This window comes from Pan paniscus, chromosome 5, assembly GCF_029289425.2.
Source record: "Pan paniscus chromosome 5, NHGRI_mPanPan1-v2.0_pri, whole genome shotgun sequence".
NCBI classification, from domain to species: domain Eukaryota; kingdom Metazoa; phylum Chordata; class Mammalia; order Primates; family Hominidae; genus Pan; species Pan paniscus.
In genome coordinates, this window is record NC_073254.2 from 178,309,434 (window position 1) to 178,331,145 (window position 21,712).

Below are 21,712 nucleotides of genomic sequence, written 5' to 3' on the forward strand. Positions count from 1 at the left end.
TCACATTTTCCCATCTGTATTCTTTTTTATTAAGAAAACAGCTTAGGGAGGCTGAGGTGGGAGGATTGCTTGAGCCCAGAAGTCCGAGGTTGCTACAAAAACACCATTGCACTCTAGCCTGGACAACAGAGAGACCCTGCCTCAAAAAAAAAAAAAAAAAAATTCTACTTGTACCTTATTCCCTATGAGAATACTTATCAAACTTATCTAAAAAAGAAAAATAGGAACAGCCATATGCAAAGTCAGCCCAACAGGAAAGGACATATTAGATTAAAATACATTGCGGCCTGGGCCCAGTGGCTCACACCTGTAATCCCAGCACTTTGGGAGGCTGAGGCAGGCAGATCGCTTGAGCCCAGGAGTCGAAACCCTGTCTCTACAAAAAAAAATACAAAAATCTGCCTGTTGTCCCAGCCACTGGGGAGGCTGAGGTAGGAGGATGGCTTAAGCCCAGGAGGTCAAGGCTGCAGTGAACCTTGATCATTGCTACTGCCACTCCAGCCTAGATGACAGAGTGAGACCCTGTCTCCAAAAAAAAAAAGTGTATATGTATGTGTGTATATATAGCAAGAGAGAGTTCTGTGATCAATTGAAGGCAAAAACAATAACACTGAGAGGGGCTTTGCTTCCCTTCCTGAAGATCATGTCATTGGGGTGGGTTCCTGTAAAGGGAATTTTCCAAGAGAAAAGAGAATTTTCATGACCTGTAGATCTTATCAAATCCATTTTACCTGCTTCCTTATGGTATGTTTATTCAAAGCACCTGTGTACCATATTTATTCACTTACACAGCATTACTGAATCTGGAAATTTTCAGTTAGGTATATTTTACATAATTCCCACCCATATAACTCAGTCCATACAGTTCACAGTTTTCATTCCCTCATAGCAATGCAAAAAATTTTGATGAGTTACTAGTACTAAAACTAGTTAAGTAAAAGATGATTCTTAAGAATTTCCAGGCCGGGCATGGTGGCTCACGCCTGTAATCCCAGCACTTTGGGAGGCTGAGGCAGGCGGCTCACGAGGTCAGGAGATCGAGACCATCCTGCTAACATGGTGAAACCCCATCTCTATTAAAAATACAAAAAATTAGCCGGGCCTGGTGGCGGGTGCCTGTAGTCCCATCTACTCAGGAGGCTGAGGCAGGAGAATGGCGTGAACCCGGGAGGCGGAGCTTTCAGTAAGCTGAGATTGTGCCACTGCACTCCAGCCTGGGCGACAGAGGGAGACTCCATCTCAAAAAAAAAAAAAAAAATGGATTTCCAGCTATACTAAAATGTTACTAATGTATCTTATATTTCAGGCATGTCTAAATCAACTTTTAGTATGCCTCAGGCATTTGTCACCAACCTTTTATATTAACAAGAAACTTAGAAAATTTTTGATAGAATCCCAGAGTTCAAAAGGTATTAGGATTTTTGCCACGGAAGTAAAAAAGAGAAAAAAAGATATTTATGAGAAAACTATTGAACAGTGACTGTGTTGTACCCGAGCAAGTTAGAGGAACGCCACACTTTGAGACGAATTTAAAAGTCCTTTATTTAGCCGGCAGCCGAGAGGTGGCTCACACTTGGAATTCTCTCGGCTCCGAGGAAGGGGCTTGATTTTCCTTTATACTTTGGTTTAGGAAGGGGACGGGAGCTCAGTTGCAACAATTCTACAGAAGTAAAAACATGCAAAAAATTAAAAAGACAAATGGTTACAGAGAAACAAACAGTTCCAGGTGCAGGGGCTCTAAATCTATCATAAGATGTCAGGTATGGGGGCTCTGCCGGACAGCAACTCAAGGCTTTATGGTGTTATCTCTTGAGCGAAATCCTGGGAACTTCGTACATTGCTTGCTTCGGTACCTTATGAGTTAATTGGACTCTTTGATATGTTGAGAGTCAGCTTACACAAGTTAACTTCTTGAGGAAAGGGGGTGGGTAAGGAGTCCTTGATGTCCTGTAAATGAAGGAACCAAATGGAGTTCCTCCGGCTTTCTCAGCTAAGGGAGAGCTTATTCATGTGGAAACAAGGCTAGGTGATTAAGGGAGAAAGGGAGAGTCTGAAAACAAGGTTAATAAAAACAAGGTTAGGTATTAGAACTGCAAAGAGTATTAAGTGAAATAAGTGAAGGAAAATATGAACTCATTTTTTAAAAGTTGTGTTGGGGCAAATGTTAAATATCTTTCTTTCTCTGGACATTATTAAGAAAGATAGAGTGATGTGAATGATAGGAAGCCCACCTGTAACCACTTAGCTGACATGTCCAACTATGGGTGAACAGGAAATAAGTGACATTTACCTAGGCTGTTTATTGGAATCTGACTAGCATTATTTGATTTGGCATACTTTACATGTCCAGAACAAGGCTGTTGGTGCTTGGCACCAAGAAATTTATAACTTTTTTTTTTTAATAAAGTCCTAAAGGTAGCATTAAAATGACTTAACTGGAGGCAGGAGGATCACTGAAGCCCAGGAGTTTGAAGCTGCAGTAAGCTAAGAAGGTGCCACTGCACTGCAGCCTGGGTGACAGAGTGAAACTTTGTCTCTTAATAGAACTATGGACTGAAGTTGTGATATTGAGTGTTATATTTCTCAATAAAGGTTTTTTCTTTTAATACTGTATTAGATCAAAGTTCAAGGTCTTAATTCCTTGAATTCCAATTTCCTTATGAAATTTCATGTGATTAATTTAAAATTCCAGGGATCCTATCTAACATCACAGTTGATTGATATAACAATGTATTTTGAGAAATCAGTTTTGGTGAACAGTAACAGCATTACTGATAATAGGCAACAAACACTACTGCATTTTATTTCTGATAGGCATTATAGGTGGTAATCCAAATGATTAATGATTTTATTGCTCTTTATATTGTCTAGAACAGGTGATTTGACATAATTGTACTTTTTTCTGAGAAGTTGGTAGTGTACTTACTACTCTATTTTGTAGTTATACAATAAATCTTACTTAGCTGACAACTAGGAGTAAAAGCTCTGACAAAAAGCCTCTGCTGTAACTAAAATACTGAGATCATTCTATCTTAACAAACTTAACAGATGGGGAAGGGGTATATTTTAAAGATGGAGAAATGATGCAGTTTGCAAATATAGTCAATATTCTCAAGTGTACGTAGCTCAATTTCATTTGCAGCAAAGATAACACTGAAATGTCTATGGATGAGATTATTGGATAAGCTTTTTAAAAAACACTGTTCTCAAGATAGGCAAGTGATTAAGAGCACTGACTGGGCCGGGCGCGGTAGCTCACGTCTGTAATCCCAGCACTTTGGGAGGCTGAGGCGGGCGAATCACGAGGTCAGGAGATCAAGACAATCCTGGCTAACAAGGTGAAACCCTGTCTCTACTAAAAATACAAAAAAATTAGCGGGGCATGGTGGTGGGCGCCTGTAGTCCCAGCTACTCTGGAGGCTGAGGCAGGAGAATGGTGTAATCCCGGGAGGTGGAGGTTGCAGTGAGCCGAGATCGTGCCACTGCACTCCAGCTGGGGTGACAGAGCGAGACTCCCATCTCAAAAAAAATAAAAATAAAAAGCACTGATTGAATCTAGATTCCTTGAGTCCAAGTGTCAGATCTCTGCTTACTAGCTCTGGGATCTCAGATGTTTCGTTGATTGGATTTCTTTGTGCTCATTTGTGTGAACAGGAATGCCTGTCTTTAAAGACTATTAAAATGAATGTGAGTTAACACACAAGAGGTCTTCAAAAAGTTGATGGAAAATGCATATTATGAAAAAAATTATGCATAGATTTCAAAAATTTTTGCAACAAAATAAACTCATCATTATAACATGTCTGAACAAGATCTAGTTTGAGGCACTAAGAAGGATATCAGTTTAAATAGAGCCCCTGTCAGAACAATATGAATTCTGCTAAAACTGAAGCAAGAACAAACATCAAATTTATGGCAAAGCTTAGGTGGAAGAATGGTGCAATCATTGATGCTTTGCAAAAAGTTTATGGGAACAACGCCCCAAGGAAATCAGTTTACAAATGGATAATTCATTTTAAGAAAGGACAAGACGATGTTGAAGATGAAACCTACAGCAGCAGACCGTGCCACTTCGTGAGGAAAAAATTATCTCATTCATGCCCTACTTGAAGAGGACCAATGATTAACAGCAGAAACGATAGCCAACACAATATGCTCCTCAGTTGGTTCAGCTTTTATAAATCTGACTGAAAAATTAAAGTTGAGCACACTTTCCACTCAATGGATACCAAAACCATCCAGCCCAGGTCAGCTGCAGACAAAAGCAGAGCTTTCGATGGAAATGTCAAACAAGTGAGATCAAGATCCTGAAGCATTTCTTCAAAGAATTGTAGCAAAAACAGACTTTTAAAACCTTGAATTCAGAGACAGGTATAAAGACTGCTTGGTGATTTTGAAAGGACTGAGATCATTTTGGGGGAGATCATCTTCAGAAAATGACCAGATACAACAAGAATTTAACATGGCAGCCAAACCAACCCACTAACACACATTTAAATAAGATACCCAAATGCAGAAAGAAAAGCACAGTCGTCATGCAAAATAGTCACTACTCATTCAAAAACTCTATAGTTGTCTGAGTCGTTATGCTCAAAATATCCAATAATATTTCTTTTGCTGAGCTGTAAAATAATTATTTTGCAAACATAAAAAAAAGAAGAAAAAAAAAGAATTGTAACAGAAACATGGCTTTACCAGTATGACCCTCAAGACAAAATACAAAACAATGGCTACCAAGAGGTAGAAGTGGCCCAGTCACAGCAAGAGCAGATTGATCAAGAGCAAAGGTCATGGTAACAGTTTTTTGGATCCTCAAGTCATTTTGCTTGTTGACTTTTTGGAGGGCCAAATAAAGATATCATCTGCTTATTATGAGAGTGTTTCGAGAGAAATCCAAAGCTTAGCAGAGAAACGCCTGGGAAAGCTTCACCAGAGGGTCCTCCACCGTGACAGTTCTCCTGCGCATTCCTCTCATAAAGCAAGGGCAGTTTAGCTAGAATTTCTATCAAAAATCATTAGGTATCCATCTCCCAGTCCTGATTTGGCTCCTTCTGACTTCTTTTTGTTTCCCAATCTTAAAAAAATCCCTAAAGGGCACCTGTTTTTCTTCAGCTAATAAAAAAGACATGGTTAATTTCCCAGGACCCTCAGTTCTTTAGGGATAGACTGAATGGCTGGTATCATTGCTTGAACTTAATGGAGCTTATGTTGAGAAATAAAAGAAATTATATTTTATTTTTATCTTTTAATTCTATTTTTCCATGAACTTTTTGAAGTCACCTCAGATATAAAGCAGATTGTTATGAAACTGAGTTACCTTGAATCTAGAAGAGCACAATGATAAAGGGGAAGATAGAAACACACACATATGCGTTGTTTTCCCCACTTTCACAATGCCGTGCAGAAACTAACAGATGAAGGAGGAGAATCCCTAAAAACAGAGCATTGGGTAGCTAGTCCACCAGCGGTCTGATGCTTTCATTGATCTCAAAACTGTCTCTGAGTAACTCTACCAGGAAAGTTGTCTGGAGGGTTAACATTTCTGAAACCATTTTTATCTTTGCCTTCATTCTTGAATGATAATTAGTCTCGAATGTTTGGATCACAATCCATTGAAAAACTAGGCTATTTTTTCACTGTCCTCAGACATTTACTGAGTCCAGTTTGGACTTTATTTTATTTTTTTTTTTTGAAACAAGGTCTCGCTCTGTTGCTCAGGCTGAAGTGCAATAGCGCAAACTCGGCTCACTGCATCCTCCCAGGTTCAAGCAATTCTCGTGCCTCAGCCATCCCTACAGGCATGCGCCACCACACTTTGCTAATTTTGTATTTTTGATAGAGACGGGGTTTGCACCATGTTGGCCAGGCTGGTCTCGAACTCCCAACCTCAAGTAATCTGGCCTCCCAAAGTGGTGGGATTACAGGCGTGAGCCAGCGCGCCCGGCCTGGACTTAACTTCTGAAGAACTCTTTCTGTTTAGATTGCAGGAGCGTTCTCTCAGCTCATCTCTTGTTTTCTCACCCAGCTGTTCTTTTTCTAGTTGGCCATCATTCTTCATCCCTCCCTCCCTTTCCTGCAGTTAATTATTTCTTTGAAATTTTAAAACTTCTTAATGTTGCCTGGAATACATGAGTCTTCCTGATCTCTTCAAACGGGGTTTGTTTTGTTTTGTTTTGGGGAGAATTCTTTTGACGTTTTTGAATAAGCTGTTAACAACTTTAATACCTGTCTTGTTTGTTTTCTTCAGAAATTTATTAGTTCTCCATGATTAACACCTTTATGTTGTTATCTCATTATTTTCATTCCTTTTTAATTCTCTGTTTTAGGAATGCTTGTCAAATTCGTCACTAAAATTGATTTACTTTCTTGAAAACCTGTTTCTGCTGCTCCCAACATGATTTAATCTTGGCTACTGAGCTTTTGGTTACGTTGCACTCCCTTTAAAATTACTCCGTTTAAGTACAGTGTTCACTCTTTGGGTAATGTGTACAATAGAAGCCCAATCCCCACCTATACCCAATATATCCATGGGACAAGCATGTACATGCACCCCCTGAATCTAAAATAAAAATTTAAAAAAAACTATATCTGTCACAGCCTTAATTGAAGTTCTCTTTTTATGAGCGATACACATTCATTGCAGGCAGATTGAAAAAGGGAAACAAAAGAAAATACAACTCAACCATAATCCCACCACTCAGGAGTAGCCACAGTTAAAATGTTAATAACAGGCTGGGTATGATGGTTCACACCTGTAATCCTAGCACTTTGGGAGGCCAAGGCAGGAGGATCCCTTGAGCTTAGGAGTTCCAGAACAGCTTGGGCAACATAGACCTTGTCTCCACTAAAAAAATCAAAAAAATTAGGCCAGGCGTGGTCTCACACCTGTAATCCCAGAACTTTGGGAGCCCAAGGCGGGTGGATACTTGAGGCCAGAAGTTCGAAACCCACCTGGCCAACATTGCGAAACCCCATCTCTACTAAAAATACGAAAGTTAGCCAGAAGTGGTGGTGTGCACACACAGCTACTGGGGAAGCTGAGGCATGAGAATCGCTTGAACCCAAGAGGCAGAGGTTGCAGTGGGCTAAGATGGCACCACTGCCCTCCACCCTGGATGACAGAGCATGACTCTGCCTCAAAAAAAAAAAAAAAAAAAAAGACCGGCATGATGATGCATGCCTGTAGTCCCAGCTACTGGGGCTGGGGGAGGTGCTGAGGCAGGAGGATCGCTTGAGCCCGAGAGGTCAAGGCTGTAGTGAGCCGTGATTGCACCACTGCACTTCAGCCTGGGCAACAAAGTGAGACCCTGTGTCAAAAAATATTTTTTTTTTAGACGGAGTCTTGCTGTCTCCCAGGCTGGAGTGCAGTGGCACGATCTCGGCTCACTGCAAGCTCCGCCTCCCGGGTTCACGCCATTCTCCTGCCTCAGCCTCCGGAGTAGCTGGGACTACAGGCGCCCGCCACCACGCCCGGCTAGTTTTTTGTATTTTTAGTAGAGACGGGGTTTCACCGTGTTAGCCAGGATGGTCTTGATCTCCTTACCTCATGATCCACCCACCTTGGCCTCCCAAAGTGCTGGGATTACAGGCGTGAGGCACCGCGCCCAGCCTCAAAAAAAATTTTAAAAGCTAATGACAATCTTCACTTTTTTAAAGAATATAAAAAGAGTTTTGGCTGGGCGTGGTGGCTCACGCCTGTAATCCCAGCACTTTGGGAGGCCAAGGCAGGCAGATCACGAGGTCAGGAGATCGAGACCATCTTGGCTAACACGGCGAAACCCCGTCTCTACTAAAAATACAAAAAATTAGCCGGGCGTGGTGGCGGGCGCCTGTAGTCTCAGCTACTTGGGAGGCTGAGATAGGAGAATGGCATGAACCCGGGAGGCAGAGCTTGCAGTATGCAGAGATCACGCCACTGCACTCCAACCCGGGCAACAGAGCAAGACTGTCTCAAAAAAAAAAAAAAAAAAAGAGTTCTACTCCCTATACCAATGAGATCACACTGCTTTGACACTTGCCTTTTCCCTTAATTTTTCATGCTCCTTTGTGAAAAACCTGAAGCAGGATTTCTATTTCAGAGGAAAGTTTTTTTTTCTGATTTTAGATGGGGAGCTTTCTAAAAATGTTGATGCCTGGCCTCAGCCCCCAGTCATTCAAATTTAGGTGTTCTGGGATATGACCCAAGCGTCAGCATCTTTAAAAGGCCTGCCTGGTGCTTCTGCTGTGCATTCAGAGCTGAGAACTCCTGGGCCGGTGTGTGCACAATGGAGACTCTGGGTAGGAGGTTTTGTTTTTGGGTTTCGTTCGGTTTCCAGTAGGCTAATCTACCAGCACAGCTGTTTCCTTTTACTGCCAAGGAAATGCTGAGTCTGCCCAGCAAGGAACCAGCTTTTGTTAAAATTCACTAATTAGATAACTGATTCCCCAAGTCGTTGCAGGATCTTATTTATTGACAGTAGCTAGCTTGAGTTGGATCCTTTGGTTAGACGGAGGAAAGTCATTGCAGCACTCATAATTGGTTAAGTTTTTTTTTTAAAACATAAATTCACTACGATATTTTAGTCTTGTGTTTATTTACTGTTTACCGTGCTTTTGTGTGTGTGTGTGTGTGTGTGTGTGTGTGTGTGTGTGTGTGAAACAAACTCTTAAGCTATGTCAGCATATCATTTCTCAGGCAGAGTCTTTCGGAGGTAGATGTCTAATTCAGTATTAACTGGTTTACCTAGCTCTCATCACTCCTCCGGCTCCCTCAAGCCCTCAGTAACATCTGCACTTACATAAGGTATTTGGATGTGTGACTTATATTTTATTAAATTAAGGACAGAAGTTGAGTTTGACACACAAAAACAGGGAGAGCAGAGGCAGGACCATGAGAGATAAACAAACACAACTAATTTAGTGACATGAAGAATTCACAGAAATCTTGGAAGGTTTTGAACTTCTGTGGACATGGAATGGAAGGGTTAGTCTTATGTCAGTCTTATCAAACACATTAAATCTGCTGGGCGCGGTGGCTCATGCCTATAATCCCAGCACTTTGGGGGGCCAAGGCGGGTGGATCACGAGGTCAGGGGTTCGAGACCAGCCTGACCAACATGGTGAAACCCCGTCTCTACTAAAAATACAAAAAAATTAGCTGGGCGTGGTAGCGGGCACCTGTAATCCCAGCTACTCAGGAGGCTGAGGCAGGAGAATTGCTTGAACCCGGGAGGCGGAGGTTGCAGTGAGCCGAGATCATGCCACTGCACTCCAGCCTGGGCAACAGAGAAAAAAAACAAACAAAAAAAACCACATTAAATCAGGTGCTATTTGCAGCTGTAATTTGTAACTATTGCACTTTGGATATGGTAGTAGAAGCTACCATGTCTAAAAGTAAATGTTCTATGGGTGTTTAAACCTCTAACTATGACTATACTGGGCAATTGGTCCAAAAGCCGCTCTGAAAATTTTCCAGCATAAAGTTGTTATGGTCTTGACTGAGGCAGATATGCCTTTGAGGGCTTCTTAGTCTATATCAGTGCTTTTCAACTTTAAAGTACTTACAAATCATCTGGAAGTCCTTAGAATGCAGATTCCGATTAAGTGGGTGTGGGCTGGGGCCTGAGATTCTGCATTTCTAGAAGGCTTCCAGGGGATGGCAGTGCTGCTGTCTGGCAGGTCACATTTTGAGTAGCTAAGCTCAAACACCCAAAGTGATGGTGTCATAGAGAAATAGAAGTTAAAGAAAAATGTTTAGGCCGGACGCAGTGGCTCAACCCTGTAATCCCAGCATTTTGGGAGGCCAAGGCAGGGGATCACCCGAGCTCAGGAGTTCAAGACCAGCCTGGGCAACATGGCGAAACCCCATCTCTACTAAAAATACAAAAAATTAGCCAGGCGTTGTGGTGCATGCTTGTAATCCCAGTTACTCAGGAGGCTGAGACAGGAGAATCACTTGAATCTGGGAGGCGGAGATTGCAGTGAGCCGAGATCATGCCACTGCACTCCAGCCTGGGTAACAGAGTGAGACTCTGTCTCCAAAAAACAAAAAAAAAGAAAAAGAAAAATGTTTAATGAGGCAGAGACCATGACCATATGGATAGATAATATTCTATATGTGTTATATGTATCCGTCTCCCAAAGTTTTAAGTGGAACAAAACTGACAGTAGATTCCCTTTAAAAGATAAAAGATTCATTATCATCAATATCTTTCTCCTCATGATGATTAAGTATTCGATTGTCAAGTTTCTTGAACTGATTGCTTTATGGCATATATACTGTCTCCCTCCCCAAACCCAAAACCGTTTTTTTGAAAGGGATAATAAGTATTGCATAAATACACCAATTGATCTATCAATTGATCATTTAATTGTTAGTTAAGAAGAAAAGATATACAATAAATTCTCTTGACAGGCTTGTTCCTGCAAGTGTCTAGAAATTATTAAAATCTTCAGGTCACAAAAACTTAAATTTAATCTCCAAATTTAATTTAATCCCAAGTACTTGGCAAAGTTAACTGTCCTTAATAACAAATATTCACACCAGATGTTTTAGAACCTTATACTTGATAAAATGTTCTAGGCCGGGCACGGTGGTTCACGCCTGTAATCCCAGCACTTTGGGAGGCTGAGGTGGGCAGATCACCTGAGGTCAGGAGTTCAAGACCAGCCTGGGCAACATGGCGAAACCCCATCTCCACTAAAAATACAAAAATTAGCCGGGCATGGTGGCAAGCGCCTGTAATTCCAGCTACTTGGGAGGCTGAGGCAGGAGAATCGCTTAAACCAGGGAGGCAGACATTGTGGTGAGCCGATACTGCACCACTGCACTTCAGCCTGGGTGACACAGTAAGACTCTGTCTCAGTAAATAAATAAATAAGTAAATAAACATTCTAATACTTCACAAGTGGTAATGTTTTAGGAGATATACTCTCTCTGCTAAATTGATATTAATATATTGGGTTAAACTTCTGCATTGAAAATTCTAAAATGAACATAAAATATTGGCAGAAGCCAGAAAGGAACATTATTGATTGACAATTAAGCAGGCACAGCCGAAAATATTAATCAACACAGCAAGAAAGACAGGCATAGGATTTGAAACATGATGACCTGAGCAGTTCACATTTTCTGAATCGTATCCTCAGGAGGAATTAATGCAGAGGGAGTAATCTGAGGAAGAGTAATGAGAAGGAAATACGACCGCTTTGTAGATTGTAATGATTTCTGTTTCCTTAAAACCCAGATTCAGTCCAATGGGGTACTTAACAGAGCTCAGAAGAAAAATAGAAGTTTATTCTGCTTGGTGATTCTTTTTCTGCCATCCCCAAATCATAGAGTATGTTATTTGCTCATGTGACACTTCCATTTGGGAAGAACAAAAGCAGCTGAGCACATTAACTCTTCAAACAAGTTTTTTAAAAATAATATTAGTTCTAACAGCTGATCTTGAGATCTACACATTGCCAGGTGGGCAAGCCCTGCGGAAGGGATTCCAAATGCACCAGAAGTTAGCCAGGTGAGGTGATGTTGAAATCATTTTGCCTTAAAGGAGGGGAGGGCCAGGTCTCTCTCTTGGGTCTCCAGGAGAACAGCTGTCCATAGGAAGCCTCAGCACTCCCAAAGCCCACAAACTCCATGGCCTCAAGTGATGATCAAAGGTCTTCCCCGTCCCCTCTGCATCTTCCTCTCTTCTTATGAAACCAAGAGCCTCAGAATCACCACAGTTGAGGCCTCTTCTTCCCTGGAGAGCCAAATTTTGGGCTGCCAGGCTAGAGTGTTCTAGAACGTTCCTCCGTGAGTCCACAATCCACTCGGAGGAGCAGTGACCCCGTGAAGGAAGTACCCTTTTCTTCCACTAACCAGGTTTCTCTGGGGAGTCCCCAACTTCTTTTCTGCCACTGCCAGAGGAGTCTGGAGGCTCCAGAGACCTGAGAAACCAAGAGGGTTTCCAGACCAGCAGCACTGGCCCCAACCTGGGAGCGCATTCCTAACTTAACTGAATCAGAATCTGCATCTTACCGGGTTTCCCAGAGGAGTCGGATGCACATTAAATCTGGCCATGAGGGAGCCACTGTGGGGCAAGGGGGAGGATTTGAAAGCTGACTCCAGGAACCACAGAAATGGCAAGTTAAGGCGTCAGATGAGGGTCTCCCCGGCACTCATTATCTAGCTGTCAATCCACCTAGCGCCTCACAAACACTGACCTAAAACTCCTTTCTACTTCCACCCCCGTTCCGGGGAGAAACTTAGGGATTATAGACAAGGTCTGGCATTAATGTGAAGAAGCTTTAGGATGCCAACCGGGGGCAAATGCGCCTTTAGCAAAATAAAGCCAGGCTCATTACTTCACAAGAAATAGGGCCAAAGTTACATTAGTAAAAGCAATATAAATTCCATGATGCCCCACCTTACCGAGGGGAAGCACTCACCTGCCACATACAGTGTCTTTGTGTGACTTAGAAAAAGGTGGCAGAAGCCGGCTTTGCTACTGGACAGCACGTTTAGGTGAAGGAAGAGGTGCCCCTCTTCCACATGGTTCCAGCCCCCATGCACCCTGTCAACAGGATACCTTGGGTACAGCCCTAAGCTGTGACCTGGAAACCCACAGAACAGAAAAGACATGTGACCAGAGAGCAGGGCGGCCAACACCTGTGCGCCAGGTCACTCAGGGTCCCTCCAGCTACGTCAGTCAAGAAAACAGCGTCATCTGCTGGTCTTATCCAGCATGGTAACAGAATTTATTCGAATCTATCGACAATGCCCACTTCTTATTTTTAAATGTTAATTTTCTCCTTACAAAAAGAATATCATCATATTACAGAAAAATAAGAAAAACGTCAGCCACAACCTCACTACCCTAATCTAATGCAAATTAGCATTTTGGTGTATTTCCTCCAAATCTCCTCAGGTGAGCGCTGCTGCTCTGTGGACATCTCCTGGCCCAGTGACACATTCCAGGCCCTGCGTGTAGGGAAGATGAGCACATTCTAGAAACTCATGTCAGAACCGGCCTTCAGTCCCCCTGCACAGTGATATGAGCTCTCCCTCCTGGTTCCCATCCCTTCCCCGTGCAGCTGTCTTCCCATTGTCTCTGATCTTGAGTTTGGTGATCTGTTAGTCAGCACCTTAGGCCCCCTCCTGACTTGTGATGCCCACTCCTTCTCTCCCCACCCCCTCGTTGCCAATTTGCTTGCTCCTCCATAGCTCAGGGCCTCTTTAGGCAGTTGGCCTGGGGAAAGCTCCCACTTGGCTCAGTCCAGAGCCCAGCTAACTATGAACTCTACATTGACCGAATGGTATAGTCCAGAACCATTTCCTTCCCGCCTTGAACCCAGCGGATGGAATTTGGGTCCTTTTCCTATATGCATATATCATCTTACTTGATTGCTGTCTGCCTTGACCCTACGCCTTAAGTCATTTCAGCTATAGGGCCTCCCGAGATCAACAGAGTTCACAGCAAGTACCCAAACCCTCCTTTCTGTTTGTACTCATTTGGCCTTTAATGCACCACCAATCCTCTTTCGAAAAATCTTATTGTGGCTTTTTGAATATTAAAAAAATCTTCAAACAAGTTTTTAAAATATCATATTAGTTCTAACAGCTGATCTTGAGATCCACACATCACCAGATGGACAAGCCCTGCAGGAGGGATTCCAAATGCACAAGAAGTTGGCCAGCTCAGATTATTTTGAATCTGAGTAACCTGAGTTGTGCCTAGTTTCTCTGACTTCTGACTTTCTGCTCTGGAAAGGTTTCTTCTTTTCTTTTCTTTTCTTTTTTTGAGATGGTGAGACGGAGTCTTGCTCTGTCGCCCAGGCTGGAGTGCAATGCCGCCATCTCAGCTCACTGCAACCTCCACCTCCCAGGTTCAAGTGATTCTTGTGCCTCAGCCTCCCAAGTAGCTGGGATTACAGGCACCCGCCACCATGCCCAGCTATTTTTTTTTATTTTAGTAGAGATGAGGTTTCACCATGTTGGCCAGGCTGGTCTCAAACTCCTGACCTCCAGTGATCCTCCTGCCTCAGCCTCCCAAAGTGCTGGGATTACAGGCATGAACCACCACGCCCAGCCTGGAAGGGTTTTGGTTTGGATTCAAGTTAGTCAAGTTCGTTGCTCTGTCTGCCCTTGACAATTCCCAAAGCCGACCTCTTCTCAGCGAGGTCCTGAGGCAATCCTAGAGGAGCATTTGCAATCAAGTAAGCATGCAAATGTGTGTCCTATGGTGTAAAATAAAATGTTTTCCATGTTGCCCGATAATTCTTTAAAATCAAATTTTAATGACTGACGTATCTTTGTAACATGTCATAATTTGCTTAGCCATTTCCCAATTGCTGGAATTGAGGTGGTTTCCAATATTTTGAATACCTAACTAATACAGTGATGAATAACTTGTACCAAAAATTTTGAATTATTTTCCTAAGAAACATTCCTAGATGTAGAGTCACTGGTTTACAGAATTTCAATATTTTTGTGGTCCTTGGTATATATTTCTCAAATTGCTCTCCAAAATGACGGTACCAGCTGAAAATGCCACCAGTGATGTCTAGGCATACTGGTTTCACAGCACATTGCTCAGAATGTCTTCTTTCATCCTTCAACAAACAGGTACTGTCTTAGGGGCTGGTGAGATGAAAACAAAATTCTTGCTGCTGCAGAGCTCAGATTCCAGTGCAGGAAAGAGAGAACAACATGGAAAATACCACCACATAAGTACTTATCAGATGCTACATGAGACAGATGGGAACATCTAATGCTGCCTGAAACTTCACAAAGGAGATGACATTCATACTGAAATTGAAAGAATGAGTGATTCACCAGGCAACAGGAAAAGAGAGGGCTTTCAAGCAGAGACAACAACACAGGCAGAACCAAACAATGGAGGTGAATAGCACGTCATGTTCCAAGAACGGCAAAAAAGCTGTTCAGTTAGGCTTGCAGACAAATAGGGTGTGTTTGGGAGAAGGGCAGGAGAGGAGATCCTGTAGAAGTTTGTACTTTCATGACAAAATGTCTGGATTTCATCCTGTAGACAATGGGAAGCCACGGAAGCATTTTAAGCAAAATAATTTCATGATTTGCCTTCATTTACCCCTGATTATAGATTCTGATATAGATTTGTTTCTGGTATCTTTTTATAAAGGCAAAAAGCCATTGGCAGGAGTATGAAGAATGAATGGAGTGGAAGTGGACCAGAAGCAGAACTCATTAAGAAGTTGTCTCTGCCGGGTACGGTGGCTCACACATGTAATCCTAGCACTTTGGGAGGCTGAGGTGGGCAGATCATGAGGTCAGGATTTTGATACCAGCCTGGCCAGCATGGTGAAACCCCATCTCTACTAAAAAATACAAAAATTAGCTGGGCATGGTGGTGTGTGCCTGTAATCCCAGCTACTCAGGAAGCTGAAGCAGGAGAATCACTTGAACCTGGGAGGTGGAGGTTACAGTAAGCCAAGAGAGATCGCACCACTTCACTCCAGCCTGGGCAACAGAGGGAGACTCCTCAAAAAACATTTATTTTCCACAGTTCTAGAGGCTGGGAAATTCAAGATCAGGGTGTCAGCTGGTTTGGTTCCCTGGTGAAGGCTCTCTTCCTGGCTTGCAGCCTTCTCACTATGTTCTCATATGACCTCTTCTTTGTGAGCTCTTCGAGGGAAAAAGAGAGCTTTGGTGTCAAGAGATAAATATCCACATGGCCAATAAGTATCTGAACTGTTGCTCAACATCATTAGTCATTAGAAAAATCCCAGCACTTTGGGAGGCCAAGGTGGGCAGATCACCTGAGGTCAGGAGTTCAAGACCAGCCTGGCCAACATGGTGAAACCCCATCTTTACAAAACAAAAATTAGCTGGGTGCGGTGGCGCAATCCTGTAATCCCAGCTACTTGGGAGGCTGAGGCACAAGAATCATTTGAACCTGGAGGTGCAGTTTGCAGTGAGCCGAGATTGGGCCTCGGCACTCCAACCCGCATGATAGAGCAAGACTCTGTTTAAAAAAAAAAAAAAAAAGAATTTAGCTAAGTCATAGGATGCTATAGTGATAATGTGTCCGGAATTGGTGGGTTCTTGGTCTCACTGACTTCAAGAATGAAGCCGCAGACCCTCGCAGTGAGAGTACAGCTCTTAAGTTGGTGCGTCTGGAGTTTGTTCCTTCTGATGTTCGGATGTGTCCGGAGTTTCTTCCTTCTGGTGGGTTCGTGGTCTCGCTGGCTCAGGAGTGAAGCTGCAGACCTTCGCGGTGAGTGTTACAGCTCATAAAAGCAGCGTGGACCCAAAGAGTGAGCAGTAGCAAGATTTATTGCAAAGAGCGAAAGAACAAAGCTTCCAGTGTGGAAGGGGACCCGAGTGGGTTGCCACTGCTGGCTCGGGCAGCCTGCTTTTATTCTCTTATCTGGCCCCACTCACATCCTGCTGATTGGCAGAGCTGAGTGGTCTGTTTTGACAGGGCGCTGACTGGTGCGTTTACAATCCCTGAGCTAGACACAAAGGTTCTCCACGTCCCCACCAGATTAGCTAGATACGGAGTGTGGACACAAAGGTTCTCCAAGGCCCCACCAGAGTAACTAGATACAGAGTGTCCATTGGTGCATTCACAAACCCTGAGCTAGACACAGGGTGCTGACTGGTGTGTTTACAAACCTTGAGCTAGACACAGAGTGCCCATTGGTGTATTTACAATCCCTGAGCTAGACGTAAAGGTTCTCCATGTCTCCACCAGACTCAGGAGCCCAGCTGGTTTCACCCAGTGGATCCCCGCACCGGGGCTGCAGGTGGAGCTGCCTGCCAGTCCCGCGCCGTGCGCCCGCACTCCTCAGCCTTTGGGTGGTCGATGGGACTGGGTGCCCTGGAGCAGGAGGCGGCGCTCATCGGGGAGGCTCGGGCTGCACAGGAGTCCATGGATGGGGTGGGAGGCTCGGGCTGCACAGGAGCCCGTGGAGGGGATGGGAGGCTCAGGCATGGCGGGCTGCAGGTCCCGAGCCCTGCCTCGCGGGAAGGCAGCTAAGGCCGGTGAGAAATCGAGCGCAGCGCCGGTGGGCTGGCACTGCTGGGGGACCCAGTACACCCTCCGCAGCCGCTGGCCCGGGTGCTAAGCCCCTCATTGCCCGGGGCCGGCAGGGCCGGCCGGCTGCTCCGAGTGCGGGGCCCGCCAAGCCCACGCCCACCCGGAACTCCAGCTGGCCCGCAAGCGCCGCGCACAGGCCGGGTTCCCGCTCCCGCCTCTTGCTCCACACCTCCCTGCAAGCTGAGGGAGCCGGCTCCGGCCTTGGCCAGCCCAGAAAGGGACTCCCACAGTGCAGTGGCGGCCTGAAGGGCTCCTCAAGTGCCGCCAAAGTGGGAGCCCAGGCAGAGGAGGCGCCGAGAGCGAGCAAGGGCTGTGAGGACTGCCAGCACGCTGTCACCTCTCAATAATAAATAAAAATCATTTTTCTGCATACTAACAATAAAAACATTGATTGGAAAATGAAGTGGTTTTGTTTTGTTTTGATATGGAGTTTTGCTCTTGTTGCTCAGGCTGGAGTGCAATGGCGCAATCTCGGCTCACCCCAACCTCCACCTCCCGGGGTTCAAGCAATCCTCCTGCCTCAGCCTCTCAAGTAGCTGGAATTACAGGCATGCGCCACCACGCCAGGCTAATTTTGTATTTTTAGTTTCTCCATGTTGGTGAGGCTGATCTCGAACTCCTGAACTCAGGAGGTGATCCGCCCTCCTCGGCCTCTCAGAGTGCTGGGATTACAGGCATGAGCTACTGCGCCCAGCCTTTCTTGTTTTTTTTGGTTTTTTTTTTTTTTTTTTTTTTTTTTGAGACAGAGTTTCGCTCTGTCCCCCAGGCTAGAGTGCAGTGGGGCGATCTCAGCTCACTGCAAGCTCTGCCTCCTGGGTTCACGCCATTCTCCTGCCTCATCCTCCCAGAGTAGCTGGGACTACAGGCACCCGCCACCACGCCTGGCTAATTTTTTGTATTTTTAGTAGAGGCGGGGTTTCACCGTGTTAGTCAGGATGGTCTCGAACACCTGACCTCTTGATCCACCCGCCTGGGCCTCCCAAAGTGCTGGGATTACAGGCGTGAGCCACCGCGCCCAGCCCAGCCTTTCATTTTGTTTTGAGACAGAGTCTCGCTCTGTCACCCAGGCTGGAGTGCAGTGGCACAATCTCGGCTCACTGCAAAATCCGCCTCCAGGGTTCAAGCAGTGTGCCTCAGCCTCCCCGGTAGCTGGGATTACAGGCGCCTGCTAACACATCCCGCTAATTTTTGTATTTTTAGTAGAGACAGGGTTTCATCATGTTGGCCAGGCTGTTCACAAACTCCTGACCTCAGGTGATCCACCCACCTTGGCCTCTGGAAGTGTTGGGATTACAGGCATGAGCCACCATGCCCGACCCTGGAAAATAAAGTTTTAACAATATAATTTCCATAGCATTAAATATATCACATACCTAGGAAATAGATCCACACATATCTGTTCAGTTGAGTTTTGACAAAAGAGCCAGGCCAAGACCATAAGGAAAGGAAAATCTTAAACAGATGTTTGCCTCTCTTTATATATTAAGTTGTGATGGACCCCTGACTTAATGGAAGAGAATGTTGTAGAATATCTTTACAGCATTGAGATAGGCATAACTATAAAATTAAACATTAATAAACTGAATGTAAAGGCTAACATTTCTTCTAATCAGTAGATACCATTTTAAAAAACTGAAGCCACAGATTAGGAAAAATATTTTCAATATGTATATCTGATAAATGACTCATGTTCAGAGTATGAAGTACTCCATGAATCAGCAAAAAGTCAATTCAAATTCTAAAATGAGCAAAAACAAAAACAAAAATAAAATGATCAAGAGACTTCATCATTTAACAAGATTTAACAACATTCAACAAGAGAAAATATTCACATGGCCAAACAGTATGTAAAATGTTGCTCAACATCATTAGAGAAATCCAAGTTAAAATCACAATGCAATTCCATTTTACACTGGCTGGAATGGCTGAAAGCAAAAAGACTGACAGTACCCAGTGTTGAGGAGGTTGTGGCGCAGCTGGGACTCACACATTGCTGGTTGTGTGAAGTGGTGCATCCACTTTGGAGAGCTATTTGACTGTCCATTTTTTTTTTTTTTTTTTTTTTTTGAGACGGAGTCTAGCTCTGTTGCTTAGGCTGGAGTGCAGTGGTGCGATCTCAGCTCACTGCAACCTTCACCTCCTGGGTTCAAGCGATTCTCCTGCCTCAGCCTCCCGAGTAGCTGGGATTACAGGCGCCTGCCACCACGCCTAGCTAATTTTTGTATTTTTAGTAGAGACGGAGTTTCCCTGTGTTGGCCAGGCTGGTCTCGAACTCCTGACCTCGTAATCCACCGGCCTCTGCCTCCCAAAGTGCTGGGATTACAAGCGTGAGCCTCTGCACCTGGCCTGACAGTTTTTATAAAGTTAAATGATCATCTATTCCATGGCCCAACAATTCCTCTCCTAGGTATCACCTCAGGAGAAATGAAAACACATGTTGGCTGGGCATGGTGGCTCACACCTGTAACCCTAGCACTTTGGGAGGCCGAGGTGGGTGGATCCCTTGAGCTCAGGAGTTCAAGACCAGCCTGGGCAAAATGGTAAGACCCTGTCTACAAAAAAAAAAAAAAAAAAAATTAGCTGGGTATGTTGGTGTGCACCTATAATCCCAGCTACTTGGGGGGCTGAGACGGGAGGATTGCTTGAGCCCGGGAGGCTGAGGCTGCAGTGAGCTGAGACCATGCTACTGTACCCCAGTTTTTGCAACAGAGTGAGACCCTGTCTCAAAAAAAAAAATTAAAAATTAAAAAGTCTACAAAGAACCTGTACAATAAAGTTCATGGCAGCATTATTCATAATAGCGAAAAACTAGCAGCATCTTAAACATCCATCGGCTGGGCGCAATGGCTCACACCTGCAATCTCAGCACTTTGGGAGGCCAAGGCAGGTGGATCACCTGATGTCAGGAGTTCGAGACCACGTGGTGGCGGGCACCTGTAGTCCCAGCTACTCAGGAGGCTGAGACAGGAGAATTGCTTGTACCCGTGAGGTGGAGGTTGCAGCGAGCTGAAATTGCGCCACTGCACTCCAGCCTGGGCGACAGAGTGAGTCTCCATCTCAAGAAAATAAAAAACGTCCATCAACAGAGGAATTGCAGAAGCAAATATGCAAATTGCAGAAGCAAATTCAATAAGTTGAATTAACACATGGATGCATATCAAAAACATTATAGTGAGGCCAGGCGCAGTGGCTCACGCCTGTAATCCCAGCACTTTAGGAGGCCAAGGTGGGCAGATCATGAGGTCAAGAGATCGAGACCATCCTAGCTAACATGGTGAAACCTTGTCTCTACTAAAAATACAAAAAATTAGCCAGGCGGTGGCGGGCGCCTGTAGTCCCAGCTACTCAGGAGGCTGAGGCAGGAGAATGGTGTGAACCCGGGAGGCGGAGCTTGCAGTGAGCCGAGATAACACCACTGCACTCCAGCCTGGGCGACAGAGCAAGACTCTGCCTCAAAAAAAAAAAAAAAAAAAAAAAATTATAGTGAGAAAGCAAAGCCAGATACAAAAGAATACATATTGTATAATTCATATGAAGTCAAGAAACAGACAAGAATAATTTATGGTGATGGAAATTAGAACTGTAGTGTTCAGAGGTGGGGGTGCAGGGAGAGGGGTGAGGTTTGATTGTAATAGAGCAACTTCCAAAATTGGTGGAAATAAACTATTTCTTATTGTGGGTGGTGTTTGCACACATGGATACATTTGTGAAACTCATTCAACTAAACACTTAAGTTTTGTTCATTTTATTATATGTTAATTATATCTCAATAACAACAACGAAAGCTACTTTAAAAGATCATCTTGACATCGTTGACTCTTAACACTTCAGAATGTGTTCAATACATACGGTGACATTTTTTGGTTACTCCAAGTTGTGACAGCATAACCTGTGATTAGGAGCACTGGAGTCTGGAGTCAGACTGCCTTGGCTCAAATTCTGAGTCTGTCATTTACCAGCTGTGTGACATTGGGCAAGTTTTTAAAATACTTCATTTCTGTATCTCACTTTCTCACCTGTGAAACGAAGATTAGCAGTACCTCCTTTACATGGTTGTTGTAAGGATCAAGTGAATAGTTATATTTAAACACTTAGAATAGTACTAGGCAGGTCATAAGCCCTATGTAAATGTTAAGCCAAATCTCAATGTACAGATCAATTATAAGGTAAATGGAAGAGGTGATAAGCGTTTTTTAAAAATCAGCAGTTAATGTGAAATCTTTTCCCTGCCACAAAGAAGGAATTTGTGGTGTAGTGAGTCTGCAACACTGTGTTACATGTATTAAAATTTTGAATCGTGATGCAGTCTGATATGACATGGTACTGAATGCGTTATTCCAGTAGAAGGAGCTCTCAGCAAGAGTTTAAAAGCACAGACACAGAGCCCAGCCCACCTGCAGTCTCAGCGACTTGGGCGGCTAGAGTGGGAGGATAGCTTCAGCCCAGCAGTTCAAGGCTGTAGGGCACAATGAATAGCCACTGCTCCAGCCTGGGCAACATAGTGAGACTCTGTCTCAAAAAAACAAAACAAAACAAAACAAAACAAAAACATCGATAAGGTCCCTGGGGGAGCCAGACCTTCCATGTCTCTAGAATTTGTCCTTACTTAGCTCTCTGTGTCATGGTAGGGCAATAAGGAAATAAAATGCTGCTACAAACTATCTATCTAT